Below are 12,912 nucleotides of genomic sequence, written 5' to 3'. Positions count from 1 at the left end.
TTGGCTGGCGTCCGTATTTGTTGCTTGCAGTCAGAGAACCCTGGGTGCTACTGTGGGCATTTCCTTCTGTCCAAGAAGGGTCAGGGTGAGAACCAGCCAGCTCCAGGGAATAAATCTAGTTTCCAGAACCCCATTTCTCCCCAAGTGCTGGGGTTCCAAGAGCAGGGTGGAGAAAGAAAAGGGCAGGGCAGCAGGAAGTGTAGACCAGAATGTGTAAATACTGACGTGTTTGCAGAGGCTGCCAGCAGGCGGAGGTAGTCAAGGTTGGCTTCTTTCTTTGGGTCTTTGCTCTAAACCCAACAGGGGGTACATAGCAGTGGTGAAGTGGGCTGGTGTGGCTACCTTGGAATTTGAAATTGGTTTATTTAACAAACATCTTCTAAATGGTCTTTGTGTAGGAGCCCTTCCTTCACCCCCTCCCCTCTGTTGGGCTCACTCTTCAGTTCATAGGATTTATGGGACACCTTATGCTGGCATGCTGATGGCATACATTGGGGCCAGGATGCAACCACGTCTATCCTGCACCTGCAGTGTAACAGGTTACTTCTCTCTCTCCAACCAGACTCTCTCGTTTGCCACCGTATCCCTGGTGCCTAGCACGGAGCTCGGCACATGGTGGCATTCAATAAACGTTTGCTGCCGGGCTGTAGAGCTGTTTCTGCATGCTGGGGAGCCAACTGCCCTGCTGACTTCCTGTGAGAGTCATCCCAGTCCAGATGAGAAGCGTGGTAAGTCAGCACGCACCCAAGTTTGGTTTCAGCCTTCCCACTCAGCCAGGCTCTCCTCTTGGATCAGGGCTTCTGCCTTTGGAAGGTCAACTAGTTGAATGCCTATTTCGGTGTCGTGCCTGAGATCTGGGAGATTGTGCACGATCGATGTTTCTGTGATTAGGAGACAGACATCATATGTAACCAGTGTAATTACATCAGGAATACAAACAAGGCAGGTCATTTGAATTTATTATTAATATTTGAACATTTTCAAACATAGGTAAGCATTTTAGAAGTAACTCAAACTGAAAAATCTATTGTGCTTTATATATTGAAATTATTTCGATCAGTATGTGAGTACACATATGTATCATTCTAGGGTAAAATAGTACCATGACGAATGATAATTGAAAGATGTTAATTTTATGTGAAATAATTGCTAAGTTTCAAATATTTAAATAAGTAGGAAAATAGACTGATAAGAAAATAGACTCATATGCATGTTAAGAGAGAATGTATTAGCTAGATAACTTTAGGAACCTTTTATTCTTTTGGAACCAGTAAATGTTTATACAAATTTAAGTAAGAGTAGTAGGCAGAATAATAGAGTTTCAATTATCTTTCATAATTCCAATCTTTATGGAATTGTTTGGCAGAATAGCATTTTTAACATTAAATAAAGTAACTTCTAAGAACTATATTTAATTTGTAGTTATTTAATTCCGTTTAGACTATCAATCTTTCAAGAAAATGTCAATTTGGGAATTATTCATATTTTGTGTTATCAGTTAAAATCAAAACGGCTGGGGCGCCTGGGTGGCTCAGTTGGTTAAGCGACTGCCTTCGGCTCAGGTCATGATCTCAGGGTCCCGGGATGGAGCCCCGCATCGCGCTCTCTGCTCCGCGGGAAGCCTGCTTCTCCCTCTCCCACTCCCCCTGCTTGTGTTCCTTCTCTCACTGTCTCTGTCAAATACATAAAATCTTAAAAAAAAAAAAAAAAATCAAAACGGCTGTTTTGCCACCTCAAAATTTTCAAGAAAAATTCTACTATCAAGTACAATACAATCATTGATAAATTAATTTCCATTCAGACATGATAAAGAATATAAAAAGTGTGAAGGAAGATGGAAGGTGGTTAAAAATAAGGGGGTATCCCCCTCTTTTATAAATACAAATATCTTGCCCTTCCATTAAGCTCAGTTGAAAACTGAGGCTACTTAGTGTAGCAAATGTGCAGCGTATAATAGGGAGAGTGATATAACTGTCAATGGTACAAAGTTGAATTCCTGTGGATAATACAGAATTTCTCTAAAGTTGGGTTTAGGGAGGTGTACGTTACGTTCGGGAAAAGGTATCATTTTACGTGTATGGCCCTATGAATTTGACAGATGTATACACTTGGGTAACTACCACAATAATCAAGATAGAGAACAGTTCTATCATCCCAGAAAGTTCCTTCTGGTCATTAGTGAACTGATATCTGTCCCTATCATTTTGGTTTTTTTCCAGAATGTCATACAAATGAAATCATAGAGTAAATAACCATTTGTGTCTGACTTCCACTTAGCATAATGCTTTTAAGATTTCTCCATGTTGTTTGTATCCGTTGGTTCCTTTTACTGTGTGCCATAATTTAATCAGACAGTCACATTGATGGACTTCTGGGTTGTCTCCAGTTTGGAGGGGGTTATCCTTTCACCATAATTAATAATAATTTATTATGTTTATAATAAATAACATAAACCTTATTTCTGTAGCTTTATCTTAAATCTTAAAGTCAGATACTGTGAACCCTCTAATTTTGACTCCTTTTTAAACAATGCTTGATTAGCCTACATCCTTTACTTTCTCATATAAATTTTAAAGATTCTATTTATTTATTTGAGAGAGAGAGAGAAAGCATGAGGTGGGGAGGGTCAGAGGGAGAAGCAGACTCCTCGCCGAGCAAGGAGCCCGATGCGGGACTCGATCCTGGGACTCCAGGATCATGACCTGAGCCGAAGGCAGTTGCCCAACCAACTGAGCCACCCAGGCGCCCTCTCATATAAATTTTAGAATCACCTTGCCAATTTCTTTTTTTTTTTTTTTAACGAACATATAATGTATTATTGGTTTCAGAGATACAGGTCTGTGATTTATTAGTCTTATATAACACCCAGTGCTCATTACATCACATGCCTTCTTTAATGTCCATCACCCGGTTACCCTATCCCTCCACCCCCCTCCCCTCCAGCAACCCTCAGTTTGTTACCTATGATTAAGAGTCTCTTAAGGTTTGTCTCGCTCTCTGGTTTTGTCATGTTTTATTTTTTCTTCTCTTCCCCTATGATCCTCTGTTTTGTTTCTTAAATTCCACCTATCAGTGAGATCGCATGATAATTGTCTTTCTCTGATTGACTTATTTCGCTTAGCATAATACTCTCTAGTTACATCCACGTCGTTGCAAATGGCAAGATTTCATTTTCTGATGGCTGCGTCGTAACATCCCATTGTATATTTATACCACATCTTCTTTATCCATTCATTTGTTGTGGGACATCTGGGCTCTTTCCATAGTTTGGCTATTGCGGACATTGCTGCTATAGACATTGGAGGTGCAAGTGTCCCTTCGGATCACTACATTTGTATCTTTGAGGTAAATACTCAGTAGTGCAAATTGCTGGGTCCTAGGGTAGCTCTATTTTCAACTTTTTAAGGAACTTCCATACTGTTTTCCAGAGTGGCTGCACCAGCTTGCACTCCCACCAACAGTGTAGGAGGGTTCCTCTTTCTCCGCATCCTTGCCAACATCTGCCGTTTCCTGACTTGTTAATTTTAGCCATTCTGACTGGTGTGAGGTGGTATCTCATTGAGGTTTTGATTTGGATTTCCCTGATGCTGAGCGACGTTGAGCACTTTTTCATGTGTCTGTTGGCCATTTGGATGTCTTCTTTGCAGAAATATCTGTTCATGTCTTCTGCCCATTTCTTGATTGGATTATTTGTTCTTTGGGTGTTGAGTTTGAGAGGGTCTTTATAGATCTTGGATACAAGCCCTGTATCTGTAAAGTAATTTGCAAATATCTTCTCCCATTCTGTAGGTTGCCTTTTAGTTTTGTTGATTGTCTCCTTTGCTGTGCAGAAGCTTTTTATCTTGATGAAGTCCCAATAGTTTATTTTTGTTTTTGTTTCCCTTGCCTTTAGAGGCGTGTCTTGGAAAAAGTTACTTTGTCCAAGGTTGACAGGTCGCTGCCTGTGTTCTTCTCTAGGATTTTGGTGGATTCCTGTCTCACATTTAGGTCTTTCATCCATTTTGAGTCTATTTTTGTCTGTGGTGTAAGGAAATGATCCAGGTTCATTTTTCTGCATGTGGCTGTCCCATTTTCCCAACACCATTTGTTGAAGAGACTGTCTTTTTTCTTGGATATTCTTTCCTGCTTTATTGAAGATTAGTTGACCATAGAGTTGAGGGTCCATTTCTGGGCTCTCTATTCTGTTCCATTGATCTATGTGTCTGTTTTTGTGCCAGTGTCTTGATGATTACAGCTTTGTAATAGAGCTTGAAGTCCGGAATTGTGATGCCAGTAGTTTTGGTTTTCTTTTTCAACATTCCTTTGGCTATTTGCAGTCTTTTCTGGTTCCATACAAATTTTAGGATTATTTGTTCCCATTCTGTGGAAAAAGTTGATGGTATTTTGATAGGGATTGCATTGAATATGTAGATTGCTCTAGGTAGCATAGACATTTTAACAATATTTGTTCTTCCAATCCATGAGCATGGAACGTTTTTCCATTTCTTTGTGTCTTCCTCAATTTCTTTCATGAGTGTTCTATAGTTTTCTGAGTACAGATCCTTTGCCTCTTGGTTAGATTTATTCCTAGGTATCTTATGGTTTTGGGTGCAATTGTAAATGGGATCGACTCCTTAATTTCTCTTTCTTCTGTCTCATTGTTTGTGTATAGAAATGCAACTGATTTCTGTGCATTGATTTTATATCCTGCCACTTTGCTGAATTCCTATGTGAGCTCCAGCAATTTTGGGGTGGAGTCTTTTGGGTTTTCCACATAAAGTATCGTGTCATCTGCAAACACTGAGTTTGACTTCAGCTTGTCAATTTCTAAAAAAAAAAAAAAATTTTTTTTTTGCTGGGGTTTTATTCAGATTGTATTCAATACATAGATCAGTCTGGGGTGAACTGCATCTTAACAATTCTAAGTCTTTTGATCTGTGAACATCATATATCTTTTCATTTATTTAGGTCTTGGTCTCATCAATGTTTTATTGTTTTTAGCATAGAGGCCTTGCGCATGTTTTTTAAATTTGTCTCTGATTGTTTCAGGTTTTTTGTTACTATTGTAAATGGTACTTTAAAAAAACTCAATTTTTGCTTATTTATTTCTGTATCTAGAACACAATTGATTTTTGTATATTGATCTTGTATTCTGCAACCTTGCTTGACTCACTTATAAGCTTTAATAGCTTTTAAAAAACAGCATTATTGAGATATAAATCACACACCATACCATTTACCCACTTAGAGTGTACAATTCAATGGTTTTTCATATATTCACAGGGTTGTGCAACCATCAATATGGTCATTTTAGATTATTTTCATCACCCCAGCAAGAGTCCCCCACATCCCTTAATAGTCACTCCTCATTTTCCCCAACCCCCTCAGTCGTAAGCAGACAATAATCCACCTTCTGTCTGTATTGACTTGCCTATTCTGGGCATTTCATATAAATGGATTCATACAATATGTGGTCTTTTGTGATTGGCTTCTTTTATTGAACATAATGTCTTCAAAGTTTATTCATTTCGTAGCATGTATCAGTACTTCATTTTCTTTTTTATGGCTGTGTATTAGTCAGAATCCCCCAGAGAAACAGAACCAATAGGATATATATATGTCTATGTGTGTATATATGTATATGTATATATGGAAGGAGATTTATTATGAGGAATTGGTTCATCGTGGAGGCTGAGAAGTCCCATGATTTGCCATCTGCAAGCTGGTGACCCAGAAAAGCTGGTGGTGTAATTCAATCTGAATGTGAAGGCCTGAGAATCAGAGAATCAAAGAAATTAAAATCCCAGTCTGAGGGCGGAAGATGACTGTGGAAATGTATGGTATGGAGATTCCTAAAAAAATTAAAAATACCATAAAATCCAGTAATTCCACCGCTGGGCGTTTACCCAAAGAAAACAAAAATGCTAATTCAAAAAGATGTATGCACCGGTATGTTCATTGCAGCCCATTATTTACAATAGCCAAGATATGGAAGCAACCTAAGTGTCCATCAATAGTTGAATGGATAAAAAAGATGTAATACACACACACACACACACACAAATATACACAGAGGAATATTACTTAGCCATAAAAAAATGAGATCTTGCCGTTTGTGACAACATGGGTGGACCTAGAGGGTAAGTGAAATAAGTCAGAAAAAGAGAGAAGCCATATGATTTTACCTATATGTGGAATCTAAAAAACAAAACAAATGAACAAACAAACAAGCAAACAGACTCATAAATATAAAGAACAAACTGGTGGTTGCCAGAGGTGGGGGGTGGGGGAATGAGCAAAATAGATGAATGGAATTAAGAAGTACAGACTACCAGTTATATAATAAATAAGTCACAGAGGAAAATTACAACATAGGAAATAATAGTCAATAATATTGTAATAATGTTGTATGGTGATGGATGGTAACTACACTTATCATGGTAAACATTACATAATGTATAGAATTTTCCAATCACTATGTTGTGCAAATAATATAACATGATATGACTCTATGCTTCAGTAACAGAAACTTAGAAAAGGGGGCAAATTCCTCCTTTCTCCATCTTTTGTTGTATACCCTCAATGGATTAGATGATGCCCATCCACACTGGGGAGGGCGATCTACTTTACTGAGTCTGCCAATTCAAAGGCTAATCTCATTTGGAAACACCCTCACAGAAACCACTAGAAATAATGTCTACTCTGGACACTTTGTGGCCAGTCAAATTGACATAGAGTTAACCATCAGAGGCTGAATAATATTTCAATGTATGGATATAGCACATTTTATTTGTCCACTCATCAGTGAACGCACATTGTGTTGTTTCCAGTTCCTGATATTATAAATAAGGCTTCTGTGAATGCTTGTGTTCAAGTTTTTGTGGGGACATATGTTTCAATTTCTGCAGTTGTTCGGTGGAGTATTCTACATAATTCGGTTATACCTAGTTGGTATATAGTGTTGGATAGGTATTGATTTCCTTATTGATCTCTGTCTAGTTGCTCTATCCATTTCTGTTTTTTTTTTTTTTTTTTTGGATCTATCCATTTCTGATAGTGGGATGTTGAAGTCTCCGACTATTATTCTAGAACTGATATTATGGACTGAATGTTTGTGTCTTCCCCTCCAAATCCATATTTTGAAACCCTCCCCAGTATGGCTGTATTTGAAGATGGGACCCCTAAGGAAGTAATAGAGTTTAAATAAGGTGATAAGGGTAAGGCCCTGATCTGGTAGGATTAATGTCCTTTTTAAGAAGGGACATCAGAGAGCTCTCTCTGTGCATGCACACAAAGAGATCATGGGAACATATAATGAGATGGCAGCTGCCTATGAGCCCCAAGAAGAGGCCTCAGAATGAAACCTACTTTGCTGGCGCCTTGATCTTGGACTTCCCAGCCTCCATTATTGTGAGAAATAAATTTCCTTGGTTTAAGCCATACAATCTGGGGCATTTTGTTATAGTTGCCTGAGCAGACTAATACAACAGTTTCTCCCTTTAATCCACTCAGTTTTGCTTCATACATTTGGGTCCCTGTTGTTAGATACATATAAGTTTATAACTGCCATATCTTCATGATGGATTGACTCTTTTATCAATATATAAAGTCCTTCTTTGTCACTTGTAAGAGTTTTTGTCTTAAAGTCTATTTTGTGTAATGTTAATATAGCCACCCCAGTTGTATTTTAGTTACTATTTGCAGGGGATATCTTTTTCCAACTTTTTATTTTCAATCTATTTCTGTCTTTGGATCCAAAGTGAGTTTCTCCTCTTAACTATAGGAAACAAACTGAGGGTTGCTGGATGGCACAGTTGGAGTAATTGAGGGATGGGCATTAAGGAGGACACTTGATGTAATGAGCATGGGGTGTTGTATGCAACTGATGAATCACTAAATTCTGCTCCTGAAACTAATAATACAGTGTATGTTAACTAAACTGAATTTAAATAAAAATTAAAAAAATAAAGTGAGTCTCTCATAGAATATAGTTGGATAATGTGTGTGCGTGTGTGTGTATCTGTTTTGCCAGTGGAGTTACATTTGCTTTTTAATTGGAGAACTTAATCTATTTACATTAAAGTAATTACAGGAGGGAAAGACTTCTGTCATTTTGCTGTTTTTCTATATGTTTTATGTCATTTTTGTTCCTCAGTTCTACTATTGCCTTATTTTGTAATTAGTCAATTTTTTCCTAGTGTGCTATTTTGGTTCCCTTATCTTCTCTTTTTCTGTACATATTTTAGATTTTTTTCTTTAGTGCTAACCCTTGGGATTACAGTTAAAATCATATTAACTCTACATTAAATCTAAACATCTAAACTAAATACCAATTTAGTTTCAACAGTATAAAAAAACTCTGCTCTTCTATAGATCCATCCCCTTCTCCTTATGTTGTTATTGTCACTAATTACATCTTTATACATTGAGTGCCCATTAACACAGATTTATACTTACTGTTTTATACATTTGTCTTTCGAATCTTTAGGAAAAGAGAGATTATGAATGAAAAATGCAGAAATACTGCCTTTTATATTTACCTTTGTAGCTATTTTTACTGTTGTTTTTAAATTTCTTCATATGGATTTTAGTCTAGTATCCTTTCGTTTTAGCCTGAGTGACTCCCTTTAGCATTTATTTTAGGACAGGTCTACTAATGATGAGCTCTTTCAGTTTTTTTTTTTTTTTTAAAGATTTTATTTATTTATTTGATAGAGAGAGACACAGCGAGAGAGGGAACACAAGCAGGGCGAGTGGGAGAGGGAGAAGCAGGCTTCCCGCTGAGCAGGGAGCCCAATGTGGGGCTCAATCCCAGGACCCTGGGATCATGACCTGAGCTGAAGGCAGACGCTTAATGACTGAGCCACCCAGGCGCCCCTGAGCTCTTTCAGTTTTTGTTTATCTGGGAATGTCTTAATTTCTTCTTCATTTTTTGAGGGATAGTTTTGCTGGATATAGAATTCTTGGTTGAGGGGCACCTGGGTGGCTCAGTTTGTTAAGCGACTGCCTTCGGCTCAGGTCATGATCTCAGGGTCCTGGGATCGAGCCCCGCATCGGGCTCCCTGCTCAGCAGGAAGCCTGCTTCTCCCTTTCCCACTCCCCCTGCTTGTGTTCCCTCTCTCGCTGTTTCTCTCTCTGTCAAATAAATAAATAGAATCTTAAAAAAAAAAAAAGAAAAAAAGAATTCTTGGTTGATAGTTTTCTTTTTCAGTACCTCAAATGTCATGCACTGCCTTCTGGCCACCATAGTTTCTAAAGAGAAATCAGCTGTTAATTTTATTGAGAATCCCTGTATGTAATGAGTCACTTCTCTTTTGCTGCTTTCAAGAGTCTCTCTTTGTCTTTGCTTTTTGACAACTTGGCTATAATATCTTGATGTGGGTGTCTTTGATTTTCCTGCTTGGAGTTCATTGAAAATTTAGGGTTTGTAAATTCTTGTCTTTCATCAAATTTGGAAAGTTATCAGCCATTAGTTCTTCAAATAATATCTCTGCTCCTTTCTCTCTCTCTCTCTTCTCCTTGGGACTTCCATCATGCATATATTAATATGCTTGATGGGGTCCCAAAGGCCTCAGACTCTGTTCATTTCTCTGATTCTTTTCTTTTTCTGCTCCTCAGACTGAATAATTTCAAGCTTGTTGATTCTTTTCTTCTGCCTTTTCAAATCTTCAATCTCTTAGTGGGTTCTTCATCTCAGTTATTGTATTTTTTTTCAGTCTCCAAATTTCTATTTTATTCCTTTTTATAATTTCTCTCTCTTTGTTGGTATTATCTCTTTTGTGATACATCATTCTGGTTTCCCTTTGTTCTTTGCCTTGGTCTTTGTTAGCTGTCTGAGCATGTTTAAGACCATTGACTGAAAGTCTTTTTCTAATGGTTGGATTTTCTCAGTAATTATTTCTATTAATTTCTTATTTTCCTATGAATGGGCCATAGTTTCTTGTTTCTTTGCATGTTTCATACTTGTTTTGGTTGAAAACTGGATATTTTGAATAGTATGATGTGGTAACTCTGGAAGTCACATTCTTGCTCTTACTGGAGTTTGTTGTAGTTGTGGTATCTCATTGTTATTTCAATTTGCAGTTCCCTAATGACATATGATGCTGAGTATTTTTTATATGCTTATTTGCCATCAGTATATCTTCTTTAGTGGAGTATCTGTTTAAATCTTTTGCCCTTTTTTAGGTTGGGTTATTTGTTTTTTATTGACATTTAAGAATTCTTTGTATATTTTGGATAAAAGTCTTTTATCAGATGGGTGTTTTGCAAATATTTCCTTCTAGTTTATGGCTTATCTTTTTATTCTCTTAGCAATCTATTTGGCAAAGTAGAAGTTTTAAATTTTAGTGAAGTCCCAATCATCAATTTTTCTTTTGTGTGTTGTGCTTTTGGTGTTCTGGTTTTGGTGAGCAGGGATTCCTGTTCACATTTGATTGCTGAAAAAACAGGTCTGAAGTGACCTGCTCCCCATCAGTCAGTGCCTGTGCAGGAGCAAAACTCCATCCCTGTTTCTTCGTTCAGGGCATTCTTCACACAGAAGATCACAGGAGGGGCACGTGCACGTGTGTGCTTGCAAACATACAGGTGTGCACACATTTGATGTTGAGAAGCAAGTGGGATGTTGGGTAAAAAGCAATTTGGTTGAACAGTGAGATACAAGTTCTTACCTCTCAGAATAAAAAACAAAATTAAAAAGCTGATGCTAGGAAATGTTCGCCAAAATGGAGAACAAGTGGAATTCTTACACACTGCTGGGAGAAAGTAAAATGGTACAGTCCCTTTGGAAAATATTTTGGAAATTTCTTATATAGTTAAACATACATTTCTCACATGACCCAGGAACTCATTGTTAGGTATTTACCCTAGAGAAATTACATTCAGACTAAGACCTATGTAAAAATCTTCGTAGAAGCTTTATTTGTAATAGCAAAAAATTGGAGACAGTCCAAATATCCATCAAGAGATGAATGAATAAACACAGTGTGGTAGTTTCATGCAATGGAATACTACTCAGTAAAAATGAAAGAACTACTTGCTTCAAGCAACAAAGTGGATAATTCTCAAAACATTTTACTGAGTGAAAGAAGATAGACACAAAAGGGTAGTACCAGACGAGTCATTTTTTACCAAATTGCAGAACAGAAAAACATAAACTCTGATTATAGATAGTGGATCATTGGTTGACTAGGGGTGGGTGGATTGGTTACAAAGAGGCATAAGGGAAGTTCTGAGGGTGATGGATGTGTTCAGTCTCTTCTCAATGTCAATATCAATCAATGCCTTGATCGTATGGTTGTGAAATGGGTATGTATATTTGCCAGAGCATAAACTCTTGCACTTAAAAAACCTGTGCATTTTATTGTATGCAATTACACTTCAGTAAAGCTGATACAAAAAAGGTTGGTTGTAACAGTATTTCTGGCCTGTTTTTAAAGTAATTTTTATGCACCATGGAGTGGCCCTGAAACTTTAAAAGTGTATTTTAGCTTTTATTGGTATCTCTTTATGCTCCATCTCCGCCTCCAGACTTTTGGGCTTTTAATTTCTAAATAATTTTCCAGCAATTATGCATTTGTCTGACAAAGTTATAACAAATTGTAAAGTTTTCTCCCTAGGTTCGAGTGAATCAACCCAAAGGAATTTGGTTGGAAATGAATGTTTACAGCCATTAGATCATATCTTGATAAGGTCGTTGCACCCTGGAGAGATTTCGCAATTTTCATAGGCATTTTGAAAGCAATTCTGTCTGCTTTCTAGGTTGTTTCATTTAAAAAATTCATTTGCAGTCATCCATGTCCACTTTACCTATTTAGCTATGTTTTCACAAATTCCACAGAATATTTCTCCTCTCTTCGAGAGGAAGACAGAACTGACAGTTCACAGAAACATTGCCAAACAAGCAGAACGGGCATAATGAACTGAAAAGAGATTAGGACATTAAGTTAACAAACAAAAATCCAAGGTCTGAAAGGGAACTATAAAAATGCAAGAATATTGCAACACAAAGGCATAAAAGATGATTTCATAAAGTTCCCAAATTCTGTCACTAGCTTGCTTTATGACCTTGGGCAAGTTCAACCTCTTCCAGCCTCATCTCCTGGCCTGAAAAGTGGGGGCTAATAATAGAACCCACGTCATGGATTATCATGGGGATTAAATGAGATCATTCATGGGAAAGCCTAGAGCCCAATGCCAGACAGAACAGGCATTTAATAAATATTTGCAATTATTATTATTGTTATTACCTCCATGGTGTATAATTACATTGGGGAAAAAATGTGAGTGGACATATTGTCAATCTTTTTTATTATTTCACCCAGGGTCATGCTGGGGGTGTGGCTGGCTGGCTGGTGGCTTAGAAGGTGATGTTGTTACTGGTCTGTTGGAGGAAAAGGAAAGGCAGCATAGAGGAGGCTCAGAGGCTTAACTTTGAGGGTCATTTAGTCACTCAACAAACACACGGGTTCCTCAGTGGCCCACGAATATAGCTCTGGGGTGTTGCTCACAGGTCAGTGAGGAGATGACACCCAGGGTGGGTTAGCCTACATGGCCTCTGAGCTTCTGTCCACCCCTCAGGTGGAAGAGGGGTCCCAAAGCTGAAAGTCACTTGAAAGACCCCTGAGCAAAATCAAGCTGGGAGCTGCCACTGGCCCCAGGCGGACCCATGCCTCCTGTGATCATAACAGCTCATGGTAGAAAGTGCTTGGACAGTTCTAATAGGACACTTTCACCTGGGAAGTAGTGACATTTAGACCTGGCAGTGATAGACGGCGAGCATCTGCACACATAGGGAGGGAGGACTCTTTAGGTGGCAAAGTGTAGAGGCAGGAGAACAAGAGATGTATCTGGGAAACATCCAATACTGTTTCTTGTATCATGGGACTTACCTCTCCCAGCCCAGAAGGGCTTCCTGGAGGAGGAGACATTTGGGGC

General features: G+C 38.1%; 1 long non-coding RNA gene across 1 annotated transcript in view; it reads left to right on the top strand.

The window, feature by feature from the left end:
• LOC118015799 overlaps positions 1–12,912 on the top strand; it is a 109,223-nt gene that overhangs the window by 8,637 nt on the left and 87,674 nt on the right. The window contains exon 2 of the long non-coding RNA XR_004680704.1: positions 563–728. This is a non-coding gene — a long non-coding RNA (uncharacterized LOC118015799). The remainder of the gene's footprint in view (positions 1–562; positions 729–12,912) is intronic.

This window comes from Mirounga leonina, unplaced genomic scaffold (genome assembly GCF_011800145.1).
Source record: "Mirounga leonina isolate KUSES-001 unplaced genomic scaffold, KU_Mleo_1.0 Mir_166, whole genome shotgun sequence".
In the NCBI taxonomy this organism is placed as follows: domain Eukaryota; kingdom Metazoa; phylum Chordata; class Mammalia; order Carnivora; family Phocidae; genus Mirounga; species Mirounga leonina.
This window is presented reverse-complemented; position numbering and strand designations above follow the sequence as displayed.